Source organism: Salvelinus fontinalis, chromosome 40 (assembly GCF_029448725.1).
Source record: "Salvelinus fontinalis isolate EN_2023a chromosome 40, ASM2944872v1, whole genome shotgun sequence".
Lineage (NCBI taxonomy): Eukaryota > Metazoa > Chordata > Actinopteri > Salmoniformes > Salmonidae > Salvelinus > Salvelinus fontinalis.
The window spans coordinates 10264472-10280907 of NC_074704.1; positions in this window are offsets into that span (position 1 = coordinate 10264472).

Sequence of the window (16436 nt, forward strand, 5' to 3'; positions counted from 1 at the left end):
ATCACATTGTCATGAAAATGTTTCCTTCTCCTTCTCTCTCCTTCTCCACTACCCATGTACTCCTCTGTTTCTGTCACCCCTCCTCCCCATCCTCTCTCCTTCTCCTCTACCCATGTACTCCTCTGTTTCTGTCACCCCTCCTCCCCCATCCTCTCTCCTTCTCCTCTACCCATGTACTCCTCTGTTTAAGTCACCCCTCCTCCCCCATCATCTCTCCTTCTCCACTACCCATGTACTCCTCTGTTTCTGTCACCCCTCCTCCCCATCCTCTCTCCTTCTCCTCTACCCATGTACTCCTCTGTTTCTGTCACCCCTCCTCCCCCATCCTCTCTCCTTCTCCACTACCCATGTACTCCTCTGTTTCTGTCACCTCTCCTCCCCCATCCTCTCTCCTTCTCCACTACCCATGTACTCCTCTGTTTCTGTCACCCCTCCTCCCCATCCTCTCTCCTTCTCCTCTACCCATATACTCCTCTGTTTCTGTCACCCCTCCTCCCCCATCCTCTCTCCTTCTCCACTACCCATGTACTCCTCTGTTTCTGCCACCCCTCCTCCCCCATCCTCTCTCCTTCTCCACTACCCATGTACTCCTCTGTTTCTGTCACCCCTCCTCCCCATCCTCTCTCCTTCTCCTCTACCCATGTACTCCTCTGTTTCTGTCACCCCTCCTCCCCCATCCTCTCTCCTCCACTACCCATGTACTCCTCTGTTTCTGTCACCTCTCCTCCCCCATCCTCTCTCCTTCTCCACTACCCATGTACTCCTCTGTTTAAGTCACCCCTCCTCCCCCATCATCTCTCCTTCTCCACTACCCATGTACTCCTCTGTTTCTGTCACCCCTCCTCCCCATCCTCTCTCCTTCTCCTCTACCCATGTACTCCTCTGTTTCTGTCACCCCTCCTCCCCCATCCTCTCTCCTTCTCCACTACCCATGTACTCCTCTGTTTCTGTCACCCCTCCTCCCCCATCCTCTCTCCTTCTCCTCTACCCATGTACTCCTCTGTTTCTGTCACCCCTCCTCCCCCATCCTCTCTCCTTCTCCACTACCCATGTACTCCTCTGTTTCTGTCACCCCTCCTCCCCATCCTCTCTCCTTCTCCACTACCCATGTACTCCTCTGTTTCTGTCACCCCTCCTCCCACATCCTCTCTCCTTCTCCTCTACCCATGTACTCCTCTTTCTGTCACCCCTCCTCCCCATCCTCTCTCCTTCTCCACTACCCATGTACTCCTCTGTTTCTGTCACCCCTCCTCCCCCATCCTCTCTCCTTCTCCACTACCCATGTACTCCTCTGTTTCTGTCACCCCTCCTCCCCCACCCTCTCTCCTTCTCCTCTACCCATGTACTCCTCTTTCTGTCACCCCTCCTCCCCCATCCTCTCTCCTTCTCCACTACCCATGTACTCCTCTGTTTCTGTCACCTCTCCTCCCCCATCCTCTCTCCTTCTCCACTACCCATGTACTCCTCTGTTTCTGTCACCCCTCCTCCCCCATCCTCTCTCCTTCTCCTCTACCCATGCACTCCTCTGTTTCTGTCACCCCTCCTCCCCCATCCTCTCTCCTTCTCCTCTACCCATGTACTCCTCTGTTTCTGTCACCCCTCCACTACCCATGTACTCCTCTGTTTCTGTCACCCCTCCTCCCCCATCCTCTCTCCTTCTCCTCTACCCATGTACTCCTCTGTTTCTGTCACCCCTCCTCCCCCATTCTCTCTCCTTCTCCTCTACCCATGTACTCCTCTGTTTCTGTCACCTCTCCTCTACCCATGTACTCCTCTGATTATGTTACCTCTCCTCCCCCATCCTCTCTCCTTCTCCTCTACCCATGTACTCTTCTGTTTCTGTCACCCCTCCTCCCCCATCCTCTCTCCTTCTCCACTACCCATGTACTCCTCTGTTTCTGTCACCCCTCCTCCCCCATCCCCTCTCCTTCTCCTCTACCCATGTACTCCTCTGTTTCTGTCACCCCTCCTCCCCCATCCTCTCTCCTTCTCCTCTACCCATGTACTCCTCTGTTTCTGTCACCCCTCCACTACCCATGTACTCCTCTGTTTCTGTCACCCCTCCTCCCCCATCCTCTCTCCTTCTCCACTACCCATGTACTCCTCTGTTTCTGTCACCTCTCCTCTTCCCATTCTCTTAATGATCTTCCTGAATCCATCTAAATGGGTTTTTCTAAGATAAGTCAATGGCACATCCACAATTGGATAACTTTTTATTTTTGTAGGGAAGAGGAATCAGAGGAAAGATTCTATAGAGGGAGAGAGAGACAGAGAGAAAAAGTCCGGCCCAGTCGTGTTGGATTGCAAAATAGAATCAAGCCGCTCAGAAGCAATTTCAATTAATCTGTGTTTGTATTGGAGCCACATGCTTTGTCTTGTAGCCAATCCCACTTGGCTTATCAGACACAATTTGTGGTGGATGCAACCTCTCCACACACCCACTCCCCCGTTACGGCCTGGCAGCCAAGATGGCACTTCATCGAACACTACTAAATGTTATTCACTTTTATTGCGATTGACATTTCAGCTGTCCAGGTTGTTGAAGTAGAGTTTCCTATAAGGACTGTACTACATTATACCATTTCCATCTTATTGTCACCATTATCATTACTTACACTCTGAAGGACTATACGACAGCATGTTATCTGTTTATCTTGTCAATCACCATGTCCCACACTTTTGCACATTGACCATTAGAGAGAGAGAGAGAGAGAGAGAGAGACTATTCTCCATGTTCTGTAGTGTATGTATACCTGATCCAGTGCTGCTATGTTTAGGGAATGATGACATATTGAAGGGTTTATTTACATAAAGGTCTACTGTATAAGGCTAGATATACGATCCATGTGTCTGGTCTTGACGGTGCTGCTTTGGGAGATACGGGAGAAAGGTGAATTATTTAAAATGGTGTATTAGTAAGGAGGATCTATAGGTTGTGTATTAAGGCAGAGATTATTGAAAGGGCTCCATAATGACTTCATATGCATAACACCTTTTTCAACCAATCACCTCTATCTAACAACATCAACAAACCTCATGATCAACCTCAGGCATTATTCCTATGTGTGGTACGAGGTACTTGTGCTGTTCAAATCTCTTTCTATTTTCTCTTCTTGTTTTGTCTTCCCACTTCCTCAATCAATCAGTCGAATGTATTTATAAAGCCCTTTTTACATCAGCCGATGTCACAAAGTGCTTATACAGAAACCCAGCCTCAAACCCCAAACAGCAAGCAATGCAGATGTAGAAGCACGGTGGCTAGGAAAAACTCCCTAGAAAGGCCAGAACGCATTTTGAGCCATAAATGTTGACTCCTCCCCCCCGTTAAAAGTGACTTCCTCTCCAGATTATTAAAGGGTCCAATCATTGTGAACGTATCAAAACATTGACACAGCCTAACGTATCTGATTTAATATTACTTTGTACAATTGAACAGTAAAAGCAACCTCCGTTTTTTTTTCATCGCTTCTTTTCGGTTCACCAAACTGAAACTGTCGCAATAATGAAGAAAAATAAAGATTGAATGATGAACATGTGTAAAATGTATTGTAAATACCAAGCCCGGTGGCAATATAAACCATATGGTAATTTCCCACTGGAATAGAACAGATGACATGTTAGCCAGAAGAGGAAGAAAACTCTAGAATGTTAAACCCATGTTGTCCTTCACAAACCCTTCCTTGGTAGCTTGGCTGCAGTACCTGACTCTGTTGTAAAATGTATTGGATGAAATAAAAATACACTGAAATTGTTTACGAGAAAAGACTGTCTTAAGTTTCAATGAGTGTTTATCAGCAGTGTATTTGTCATGCGTATGTGTGTTGCATGCGTACACAGATCACACATCCCTTTAAAGCACAGGCACACGTGTCTGAACATACGTTAATGAAAGTGTTTCCGTGAGTAGTTGGACAACTGTTGGCCTTTTAAAGCAGCAACAGTAGATCCTAGTCGAGACCTAAAGACACGGAAAACACAAGGACCGTCCACTGACTGCTACACCATCTGTTACAGCCCGTAAGCTAACTCAATGACTCAGACATGGTTCTATTTATACACTATACTGTATATTCTAATAGGGAATGAAAAAGTTTGACTTCTAATTTTCATTTTAATTTTAAATAAAAGATTTAACTGAAGGGATGGTGATAGTGGGGTGGGGAAGGAATCTATGTAGCCTTGCCACATATGTTTAATAATGATTATAAACTGGGTGGGTTGAGCCCTGAATGCTGATTGGCTGACAGCCGTGGTAAATCAGACCGTATACCACGGGTATGACAAAACATGTATTTTTACTGCTCTAATTACGTTGGCAGCCAGTTTATAATAGCAATAAGGCACCTCTGGGATTTGTGGTCAATATACCACACCCCCTCGGGCCTTAGATTGCACACAGGTGAACTTTATTTAACTAACTATGTGACTTCTGAAGGTAATTGGTTGCACCAGATCTTATTTAGGGGCGTCATAGCAAAGGGGGTGAATACCTATGCACACACCACTTTTCTGTTTTTAATTTGGACTATGTTGTGTATGTCCATTCCATGAAATCCAAGTAAAAATCCACTGAAATGACAGGTTGTTGTCACGATCGTGTACTGGAGAGAATGAGGACCAAGGCGCAGCTGGATATGAATACATCTTCTTTTAATTAAACGAACGAAGATGAACACGACACAAAAACACTTTAACAAAACAACAAAACGACCGTGAAGCTACAAACGTTGTGCACAAACATACAGGCTACTAACGTTCTTACATAGACAATTACCCACAACCAATGAGAGCCTATGGCTACCCTAAATAAGGCTCCCAATCAGAGACAACCGAAATCAGCTGTCTCTAATTGGGAACTCATTCAGGTAACCATAGACTCTCCTAGATAACTAACCAACATAGACAACACTAGACATATACACTCAACACAAAACCATCTACTACACCCCATAACCCCTTTACCAAATAAACACCCAAAACCAACAAAACATAAACATTACCCATGTCACACCCTGACCTAACTAAAATAATAAAGAAAACAAAGAATAATAAGGCCAGGGCGTGACAGGTTGTAATGCAACACAATAGGAACAACACCAAGGGGGTGAATACTTTCGCAGGGCACTGTATGTAGAGTCAAACAAAACAGGATGGGAGGAAGACCTATATAGCCTTGCCATGTGGTGAAGTGTGCTTATGATATGGCCATGGCGTTACAGTGGGGATGATCTTGTTCTGTTATGCACAGTAGAATCAAACCTCTCGGATGTGGATATCTCTCTTTAAGGAGCTATAATCCCCTCGGATGGCTATAGGCAACCAACTTCTCATTTTGATTTTCAATAACGTTCTTCCTGGAAAGAAATCCCCCATTCACGCTCTCTCCGCTCCTCACCGACTCTAGAAAAGGTCAAACTTCATTTCATCATTCTTATCATCATGACACTCACAGAGTGGTGGCTGCCATTTTGGATTTAAGTTGTCAAAGCCTCAGCCGGGGGTGAGGGAAGTCAATCCGGTCTCTATGGTAACTAATGTGTGATAGGCTAAGAGAATGTATCTCACACTGACCGTGACTAAATCATGTTCCTCACTGGCACCCTATTCTCTATTTAGTGCAGTACTCTCTCTCTCTCGATCTCTCTCCTCTCTCTCTGTCTCTCTCTGTCTCTCTCTGTCTCTCTCTCTCTCTCTCTCTCTCTCTCTCTCTCTCACACACTCTCTCTCACACACTCTCTCTCTCACACACACACACACACACACACACACACACACACACACACACACACACACACACACACACACACACACACACACACACACATACACATACACACACAGACCCTACACATCGATGGCATTTGAGAGTCTCTCAGAAACATTAAATACTCACAAGAACGATTAAGATGCAGGGCCTTTAATTTATTGTAATCATGTCCAAGAGTGTAGCATGAATTACATAATGTAATCACTACCTCTCACACAATCTAGATCAAGTAAATTAAGACTGGCTGTTTCATTACCCTGTAATATATTGTAATGGTCTATGTCAACTCTTACTCCACGAGGTCCGGAGTCTGCTGGTTTTCTATTCGACCTGATAATTAATTGTACCCGTCTGGTGTCCCAGGTCTAAATCAGTCCCCGATAGGGAAGAATGAAAAAATTGGTACTGGCTTCGAGGTCCAGAGATCAAATCAAAACCTAGGAAGCAAAACCTAAACCTAGGAAGCAACCTAGAGAGGAACCAGGCTATGAGGGGTGGCCAGTCCTCTTCTGGCTGTGCCGGGTGGAGATTATAACAGAACATGGCCAAGATGTTCAAATGTTCATAGATGGCCAGCATGGTCAAATAATAATAATCACAGTAGTTGTCGAGGGTGCAACAAGTCAGCACCTCAGGAGTAAATGTCAGTTGGCTTTTCATAGCCGATCATTAAGAGTATCTCTACCGCTCCTGCTGTCTCTAGAGAGTTGAAAACAGCAGGTCTGGGACAGGTAGACGTCCGGTGAACAGGTCAGGGTTTCATAGCCGCAGGCAGAACAGTTGAAACTGGAGCAGCAGCACGGCCAGGTTGACTGGGGACAGCAAGGATTCATCATGCCAGGTAGTCCTGAGGCATGGTCCTAGGGCTTAGGTCCTCTGAGAGAGAGAAAGAAAGAAAGAGAGAAAGAGAGAATTAGAGAGAGCATACTTAAATTCACACAGGACACCGGATAAGACCGGAGAAGTACTCCAGATATAACAGACTGACCCTAGCCCCCCGACACATAAACTACTGCAGCATAAATACTGGAGGCTGAGAGAGGAGGGGTCAGGAGACACTCTGGCCCCATCCGATGATACAGGCAGGATATAACCCCACCCACTTTGCCAAAGCACAGCCCCCACACCACTAGAGGGATATCTTCAACCACCAACTTACCATCCTGAGACAAGGCCGAGTATAGCCCACAAAGATCTCCGCCACGGCACAACCCAAGGGGGGGCGCCAACCCAGATGGGTAGATCACGTCAGTGACTCAACCCACTCAAGTGACGTACCCCTCCTAGGGACGGTATGGAAGAGCACCAGTAAGCCAGTGACTCAGCCCCTGTAATATGGTTAGAGTTAGAGAATCACAGTGGAGAGAGGGGAACCGGCCAGGCAGAGACAGCAAGGGCGGTTCGTCGCTCCAGAGCCTTTCCGTTCACCTTCACACTCCTGGGCCAGACTACACTCAATCATATGACCTACTGAGGAGATGAGTCTTCAGTAAAGACTTAAAGGTTGAGACCGAGTCTGCGTCTCTCACATGGGTAGGCAGACCATTCCATAAAAATTGAGCTCTACAGGAGAAAGCCCTGCCTCCAGCTGTTTGCTTAGAAATTCTTGGGCTCTTTGAATTCTTGGGCTCTTTGACTTTCCTCACCCCCTCCTGAGGCTTTTACAATTTAAATCCAAGACGGCAGCCACCACTCTGCGAGTGTCATGATGATAAGAAAAATGAAATGAAGTTTGACCTCTATGTCATTCCGTTTCATTACTATGTCAGTTGGTGTGTAGCTACAGTGCCTGCAAAATCAATGTATTTCAACGTTATCCTTTGGAGTTAGGGCTATGATATGGTTTAAAGTTCCAGTACATTTAGGTCATAGTGTCTATAGCTTTGTGAACAACTTTGAAGTAAATGTTGACAAGATTAATTTGATCTGAACAAAAAGGTCATCTGTAAAAGGTGTACAGTTGAAGTCAGAAGTTTACATACACTTAGATTGGAGTCATTAAAACTAGTTTTTCAACCACTCCACAAATTTCTTGTTAACAAATTATAGTTTTGACAAGTCGGTTAGGACATCTACTTTGTGCATGACAAGTCATTTTTCCAACACTTGTTTACAGACAGATTTTTTTCACTTATAATTCACTGTATCACAATTCCAGGGGGTCAGAAGTTTACATACACTAAGTTGACTGTGCCTTTAAACAGCTTGGAAAATTCCAGAAAATTATGTCATGGCTTTAAAAGCTTCTGATAGGCTAATTGACATCATTTGAGTCAATTGGAGGTGTACATGTGGATGTATTTCAAGGCCTACCTTCAAACTCAGTGCCTCTTTGCTAGACATCATGGGAGAATCAAAAGAAATCAGCCAAGACCTCAGAAAACAATTTGTAGATCTCCACAAGTCTGGTTCATCCTTGGGAGCAATTTCCAAACGCTTGAAGGTACCACGTTCATCTGTACAAACAATAGTATGCAAGTATACACACCATGGGTCCATGCAGCCATCATACCGCTCAGGAAGGAGACGCGTTCTGTCTTTTAGAGATGAACGTATTTTGGTGCAAAAATTGCAAATCAATCCCAGAACAACAGCAAAGGACCTTGTGAAGATGCTGGAGGAAACAGGTACAAAAGTATCTATATCCACAGTTAAACAAATCCTATATCGACATAACCTGAAAGGCCACTCAGCAAGGAAGAAGCCACTGCTCCAAAACCGCAATAAAAAAGCCAGACTACGGTTTGCAACTGCACATGAAGACAAAGATTGTACTTTATGGAGAAATGCCATCTGGTCAGATGAAACAAAAATTGAACTGTTTGGCCATAATGACCATCGTTATGTTTGGAGGAAAAAGGGGGAGGCTTGCAATAACACAATCCCAACCGTGAATCTCGGGGGTGGCAGCATCATGTTGTGGAGGTGCTTTGCTGCAGGAGGGACTGATGCACATCACAAAACAGATGGCATCATGAGGAAGGACAATTATGTGTATATATTGAAGCAACATCTCAAGACATCAGTCAGGAAGTAAAGCTTGGTTGCAAATGGGTCTTCCAAATGGACAATGACCTCAAGCATACTTCCGAAGTTGTGGCAAAATGGCTTAAGGACAACAAAGTCAAGGTAATGTAGTGGCCATCAGAAAGCCCTGACCTCAATCGTATAGAAGATTTGTAGGCAGAACTGAAAAAGCTTGTGTGAGCAAGGAGGCCTACAAACCTGACTCAGTTACACCAGCTCTGTCAGGAGGAATGGGCCAAAATTCACCCAAGCTTGTGGAAGGCTACCCGAAACGTTTGACCCAAGTTTTAAACAATTTAAAGGCAATGCTACCAAATACTCATTGAGTGTGTGTAAACGTCTGAACTTCTGATGAAAGAAATAAAATCTGAAATCAATCATTCTCTCTATTATTATTCTGACATTTCACATTCTTACAATAAAGTGGTGATCCTAACTGACCTCAGACAGGGAATTTTTACTAGGATTAAATGTTAGGAATTGTGAAAAACTGAGTTTAAATATATTTGGCATATGTAAACTTCTGACTTCAGCTGCATCTATTTTGTTGATTAAATTCTAGTAGGCCTGAATGAAATAACATGTGGAGGGGTAATAGTATTATAACAGATATAGGGAGGGAGGAGGGGAGGACAACACAACATAACCATCCCCTACTGTCCTCAATCTCACAACTGATTCAATAAAAAACTATCTCACAATTCTGCAATGAATAGTGTGTTTTGACCTCTGTAGCACAGGCTAACACCTCACCCTGCCATAAGTATACACATCGTATTTACTGCCCCACACACTGAATTAATGACACACACACACACACACACATAAAGTGTGACAATTGGACCTTTGGTGTGAATGTGTGTGTGCTTGCATGCCCTTGTGTGATTGTGTGCGTGAAAGGCAGTGCGTTTGTGCTTGCATGCTTTTATGTGTGTGTGTGTGTGTGTGTGTGTGTGTGTGTGTGTGTGTGTGTGTGTGTGTGTGTGCCTGCTAGAAACAGCAGCATCTTCGCTACAGTAATTAACGTGGAGTGCCTTTAAAGTAAATTCTGGTCATGGGTGATGAGGTAATGACTCATAATCATATGCGGAGGAAAGGCGACTGATTGTTGTCACTCTCACTGTGGTTCATTGGCACAGGAGGGATGGGGTCACTATGTGGCAGGTCCCCTCTTGTCTAGTGAATGTGATTGGTTCAGTAGAGATGGGGTCACTATGTGGCAGGTCCCCTCCTGTCTTGTGAGTGTGATTGGCACAGGAGGGATTGGGTCACTATGTGGCAGGTCCCCTCTTGTCTAGTGAGTGTGATTGGTTCAGGAGAGATGGGGTCACTATGTGGCAGGTCCCCTCTTGTCTTGTGAGTGTGATTAGCTCAGGAGGGATTGGGGCACTATGTGGCAGGTCCCCTCTTGTCTAGTGAGTGTGATTGGTTCAGGAGAGATGGGGTCACTATGTGGCAGGTCCACTGAGATGTTGTTAGAATTACTTAATAATAATGTGGCCACGGTAGATGAATCAGGAAAATTGTGATAGAGACTGGATCCAGCATCATGAGGTTGTGTCCAGTGCCGGCCAATTGTTTGTCTTCTTTTGTAAGAAGCACAGAGGAAGGCATATATCAACATTCTCAGAAACCTTTTCAAACGTCTGAAATGGCCGTCTGTTTCTAGTGATCAGACTGGATAGGTAGGTAGGTGGCTGTGGAGATGCGTGTTGTATATTTGCTCCAGTGGCTCAGTCACGGAGAAAGATAGAGGGAAACCTTGCCAGTAGTCTCCCTGACGTCACACACACACACACACACACACACACACACACACACACACACACACACACACACACACACACACACACACACACACACACACACACACACACACACACACACACACACACACACACACACACACACACACTTGCTTTGGCAGGTTGTTGCACTGGCAGTGACAGCTGCTTCAGCTTGAGCCCAGGCATCAAAACCCAAATGTCAAACAGTTACAAACAGTTACAAACACACACACAATCACAAACACAATCACAATCACAAACACAAACAAACACACCATAACAAAACGTTCATGGGCTAGAAGACTGAGAGGCGACCAACAAACCAATATTAAGAAGACAGGGAGAGAAGTTAGTGTGTGTGTGTGTGTGTGTGTGTGTGTGTGTGTGTGTGTGTGTGTGTGTGTGTGTGTGTGTGTGTGTGTGTGTGTGTGTGTGTGTGTGTGTGTGTGTGTGTGTGTGTGTGTGTGTGTGTGTGTGTGTGTGTGTGTGTGTGTGTGTGTGTGTGTGTGTGTGTGTGTGTGTGTGTCATAGAGAGATGAGGAATGGGGAGTGATAAAAAGGAGAGAATGAAGGTAAATGGATAGATGACCAGGGAGCACTGCTGCAGTGTTGAAGAATGAGGGTAAATGAAGGTAAATGGACAGATGACCAGGGAGCACTGCTGAGGTGTTGAAGAATGAGGGTAAATTAAGGTAAATGGATAGATGACCAGGGTGCACTGCTGAGGTGTTGAAGAATGAGGGTAAATGAAGGTAAATGGATAGATGACCAGGGAGCACTGCTGAGGTGTTGAAGAAAGAGGGTAAATGAAGGTAAATGGATAGATGACCAGGGTGCACTGCTGCAATGTTGAAGAATGAGGGTTAAATGAAGGTAAATGGATAGATGACCAGGGTGCACTGCTGCAGTGTTGAAGAATGAGGGTAAATGAAGGTAAATTGATAGATGACCAGGGAGCACTGCTGAGGTGTTGAAGAATGAGGGTAAATTGATAGATGACCAGGGTGCACTGCTGCAGTGTTGAAGAATGAGGGTAAATGAAGGTAAATGGATAGATGACCAGGGAGCACTGCTGAGGTGTTGAAGAATGAGGGTAAATTGATAGATGACCAGGGTGCACTGCTGCAGTGTTGAAGAATGAGGGTAAATGAAGGTAAATTGATAGATGACCAGGGTGCACTGCTGCAGTGTTGAAGAATGAGGATAAATGAAGGTAAATGGATAGATGACCAGGGAGCACTGCTGAGGTGTTGAAGAATGAGGGTAAATGAAGGTAAATGGATAGATGACCAGGGTGCACTGCTGCAGTGTTGAAGAATGAGGATAAATGAAGGTAAATGGATAGATGACCAGGGAGCACTGCTGAGGTGTTGAAGAATGAGGGTAAATGAAGGTAAATGGATAGATGACCAGGGAGCACTGCTGAGGTGTTGAAGAATGAGGGTAAATTGATAGATGACCAGGGTGCACTGCTGCAGTGTTGAAGAATGAGGGTAAATGAAGGTAAATGGATAGATGACCAGGGTGCACTGCTGCAGTGTTGAAGAATGAGGGTAAATTAAGGTAAATGGATATATGACCAGGGTGCACTGCTGAGGTGTTGAAGAATGAGGGTAAATTGATAGATGACCAGGGTGCACTGCTGCAGTGTTGAAGAATGAGGGTAAATGAAGGTAAATGGATAGATGACCAGGGTGCACTGCTGCAGTGTTGAAGAATGAGGGTAAAGGGATAGATGACCAGGGTGCACTGCTGCCATGTTGAAGAATGAGGTTAAATGAAGGTAAATGGATAGATGACCAGGGTGCACTGCTGAGGTGTTGAAGAATGAGGGTAAATGAAGGTAAATGGATAGATGACCAGGGAGCACTGCTGAGGTGTTGAAGAATAAGAATAATGCTTGTGATGCATTTTCTTAGCTCTTTCTCTCGCTCAGTCTCTCCCTCGTTTAATTTCTCTCTTTATCTCTCCCTCGTTTCATTTCTCTCTCTATCTGCCCCTCCCTTATTCTCTCCCTCATTCCCTAAGCTGTCTGTTTCTTTTTTCTCATTCTCTACCTCTCTAATAATTTCCTCAGCTTTCTCATTCTCTCTCTCTATATATATATATATATCTCGTTCTCTCTTCCTCTCTATTTGTCTCTCCCACTCGTTTCCTCAGCTTTTTTCTCTTTCTATATTTCTCTTTCCCTCCCACATTTAATCAGTTCTTTAATTCTCTCTCTCTCTCTCTCTATCTCTGTGAAGAGAGAGAAACCCCTTGAGTAAATCCTGTCAAAGAAGAAGTCGACACCCTTTACTTTTCCTTTTCTGTCAGATAAATTATATATTTTAACAAGGACTGAAATCCAAGAACAGTCTTAAATACAATCCTCACACTAGTCTAGTTTAAACCTGAACTTCACTTCATTCGTGACACCCTCTCCTTGTCTCGTGCTCCGACTTCACCACTGCTCTGTTGTACAATAGTTAACTCAGTCCGTTAACTCATCTAGTTAACTTGCCCTGCGCCAATTAAGGATGAACCCATGTCCCACTGACTTTCCATGTCCCTTTGACAGCGTGAGCAAAAAGCCATTTCCCCCTTGTGTGTTCTGTGTAGGAGGTGGAAGGACCACATGCTGATTTCAGACGCTATTAGATGTTAATACATGTTGCTGTGTGACAGACTCTATAGAAGACAAAACACCATTCGTATAACATTCTATTCCGGAATAGAACCTATTACATTGTTCTGTCGTCATGATTCTGACATTCCAACACTTAACTTGTCACAGCCCACAGAATTACGTATAGAATCTAAGTAATTGGATCTCTGTGTCACAGCCTTTGCTTTCACACATGCTAATATATCTTTACATAGATGACAATGATACATATATGACAATGACACATAGATGACAATGACACATAGATGACAATGATACATATATAACAATGGCACATAGATGACAATGACACATAGATGACAATGGCACATAGATGACAATGATACATATATAACAATGACACATAGATGACAATGACACATAGATGACAATGACACATAAATTACAATGACACATATATAACAATGACACATAGATGACAATGACACATATATAACAATGACACATAGATGCCAATGACACATAGATGACAATGACACATAGATGACAATGACACATAGATAACAATGACACATAGATGACAATGACACATAGATAACAATGGCACATAGATGACAATGACACATAGATGACAATGACACATAGATAACAATGACACATAGATGACAATGACACATAGATGACAACGACACATAGATGACAATGACACATAGATAACAATGACACATAGATAACAATGACACATAGATGACAATGACACATAGATGACAATGACACATAGATAACAATGACACATAGATAACAATGACACATAGATAACAATGACACATAGATGACAATGACACATAGATGACAATGACACATAGATAACAATGACACATAGATAACAATGACACATAGATAACAATGACACATAGATGACAATGACACATAGATAACAATGACACATAGATGACAATGACACATAGATAACAATGACACATAGATGACAATGACACATAGATGACAACGAGGGACTGGCTGTATTGAGTTGATTGCTTGGAGCAGATATATTTCTAATCCACATGGTGTTGGTGGAGATGTTTAATGGTGACAGTTGAAGACGTAGATGGAGAGGTAGTAGATTACGTGGTCTGCGTACCAAATGGTATCCCTATTCCATCTATAGTGCACTACTGTTGACCAGAACCCTATGTGCCCTGCACTCTTAGACAAAACACTGCTTTCTAGAAACTAAAAGGGGTATTCGGCTGTCCTCATGGGAGAACCCTTTCAAGTAGCCTTTTTGGTTTCAGGTAGAATCTTTTTGTTCCAGATAGAACCCTTTTGAGTTCCATGTAGATTCTAAAAAAAGGGTTATACATGGAACCCAAATTAGTTCTACCTGGAACCAAAATGGGTTATCCAATGGGGAAGCCGAAGAACCCTTTTGGAACCCTATTTTCTAAGACTGTGGTCAAAAGTAGTGCACAGAATAGGGAATTAGGGTGCCATTTGGAAAGCAGACTTGGACTAGATGCACATGATCTGAAATACAAAACGGTGTGTTAGATAGCATGTCTGGCTACGCTCACCATAATATAACCCTGTTTCATCACATCACTATAATAATGTACGGGTTCACAGATGAAGCATGCTAATCCATTTGTACGCCTACACCACACACACACACACACACACACACACACACACACACACACACACACACACACACACACACACACACACACACACACACACACACACACACACACACACACACACACACACACACACACACACACACACACCACACTGTACACCTAGCTACTGCGTAAGCGGTCCATGATCATGGGTGAACCTTGCGACGCATAATGCATTTGCATGGCAACTGATACAAACAAATACGAATGCTGGATATTACATGGATTTACTTCAAGACATTAAAGGGTGTGTGTGCGTGCGTGCACGTGCGTGTGTGTGCGTGCGTGCGCATGTGTGTGTGTGTGTGTACGTGCGCGTGCGTGTGCGTGTGTGCAGAGAGGGGAACATGCTGGTGGTCCTATCTGTTGTTGACAACCGTTGATGATGAGTAAGTATTTGTGTTCCATACTGACGCCCACTCATCATGAAGAGGGAAGTGTTCTGTGTTTTCTCTCTCTTTCTCTCTGTCTCTGTCTCTCTCTCTCTCTTTACCTCACTCTCCACTTCTCCTCTTGTCCGTTCATCCGGTTACCTGCTGCACACTTTGCCCTTCTCCAGTCTCTCTGTCTGTCAAAAACAAACACAGAAAAACAAACATATTTAGAGAGGTTTCTGTTCAAGTCTGGCTAAGTGATTGACTGTAAACAAACATTTCTATCATGATCAAGGTCTTTCATTTTCAAATGGTGAACATGTTTACTCAGAAACAGTTGATCATTCACTATGACAACCGGAGGAGTCAAACTGTTGTATCCATGACGTCCTCTATTTCACCTCTTCATATTTTCTATGTCATCATTCTGCTCCCAACCCCCCCCCCCCCACAATCGCCCTGTCATAGTTGTAATTGTATTTCACACCTTGTCATCACGGTCTGCCCGGCCTGAAGATCAGAGCTCTGATTGATTATGCACTGTTGGAGTGTTGGAGTGTACACACACAGACACACACACTGTCACACACACACAGACACACACACAGACACCACACTGCGCACACACACACACACACCACACTGTCACACACACACAGACACACACACTGTCACACACACACAGATGCACACACACACACACCACACTGCACACACACACACACCACGCGCACACAGGCACACACACACAGCTGTTGTATGCCTGATCTTCAATAAATTCCTCTTCGTCAACCTGTGTGAGTTTCAGTTGTTTCATTCGCCATGTGGCAATGTAGGAGCGGGAGCAGAAGAACGATGGATGGGCACTGAGTCACTGGCCTCCATCTAGTCCTGTCATTCTCTTACGTTACTCATCCCCGTTACTCACACAGCCATTCATCTCACTCTCTGGATTGCCTGGCAAATGTTTCATCTGTCCATCCGTATCTCGCTCTACTACCCCCATCCTCCCATGCTGCTTGCTAAACTCAGGTTGACGTTAATTTTTATGAGTCTTGTCCTGGAGGCAGAACTGAGCGATTTCCACTAAATGGGCCAGCTACAAAGTCAAAATGGTCTATATTTAAAAATGAATTTAAGGTTAGGGTTAGGCATTAGGGTTAGCAGTATAGTTAAGGTTATGGTTAAGGT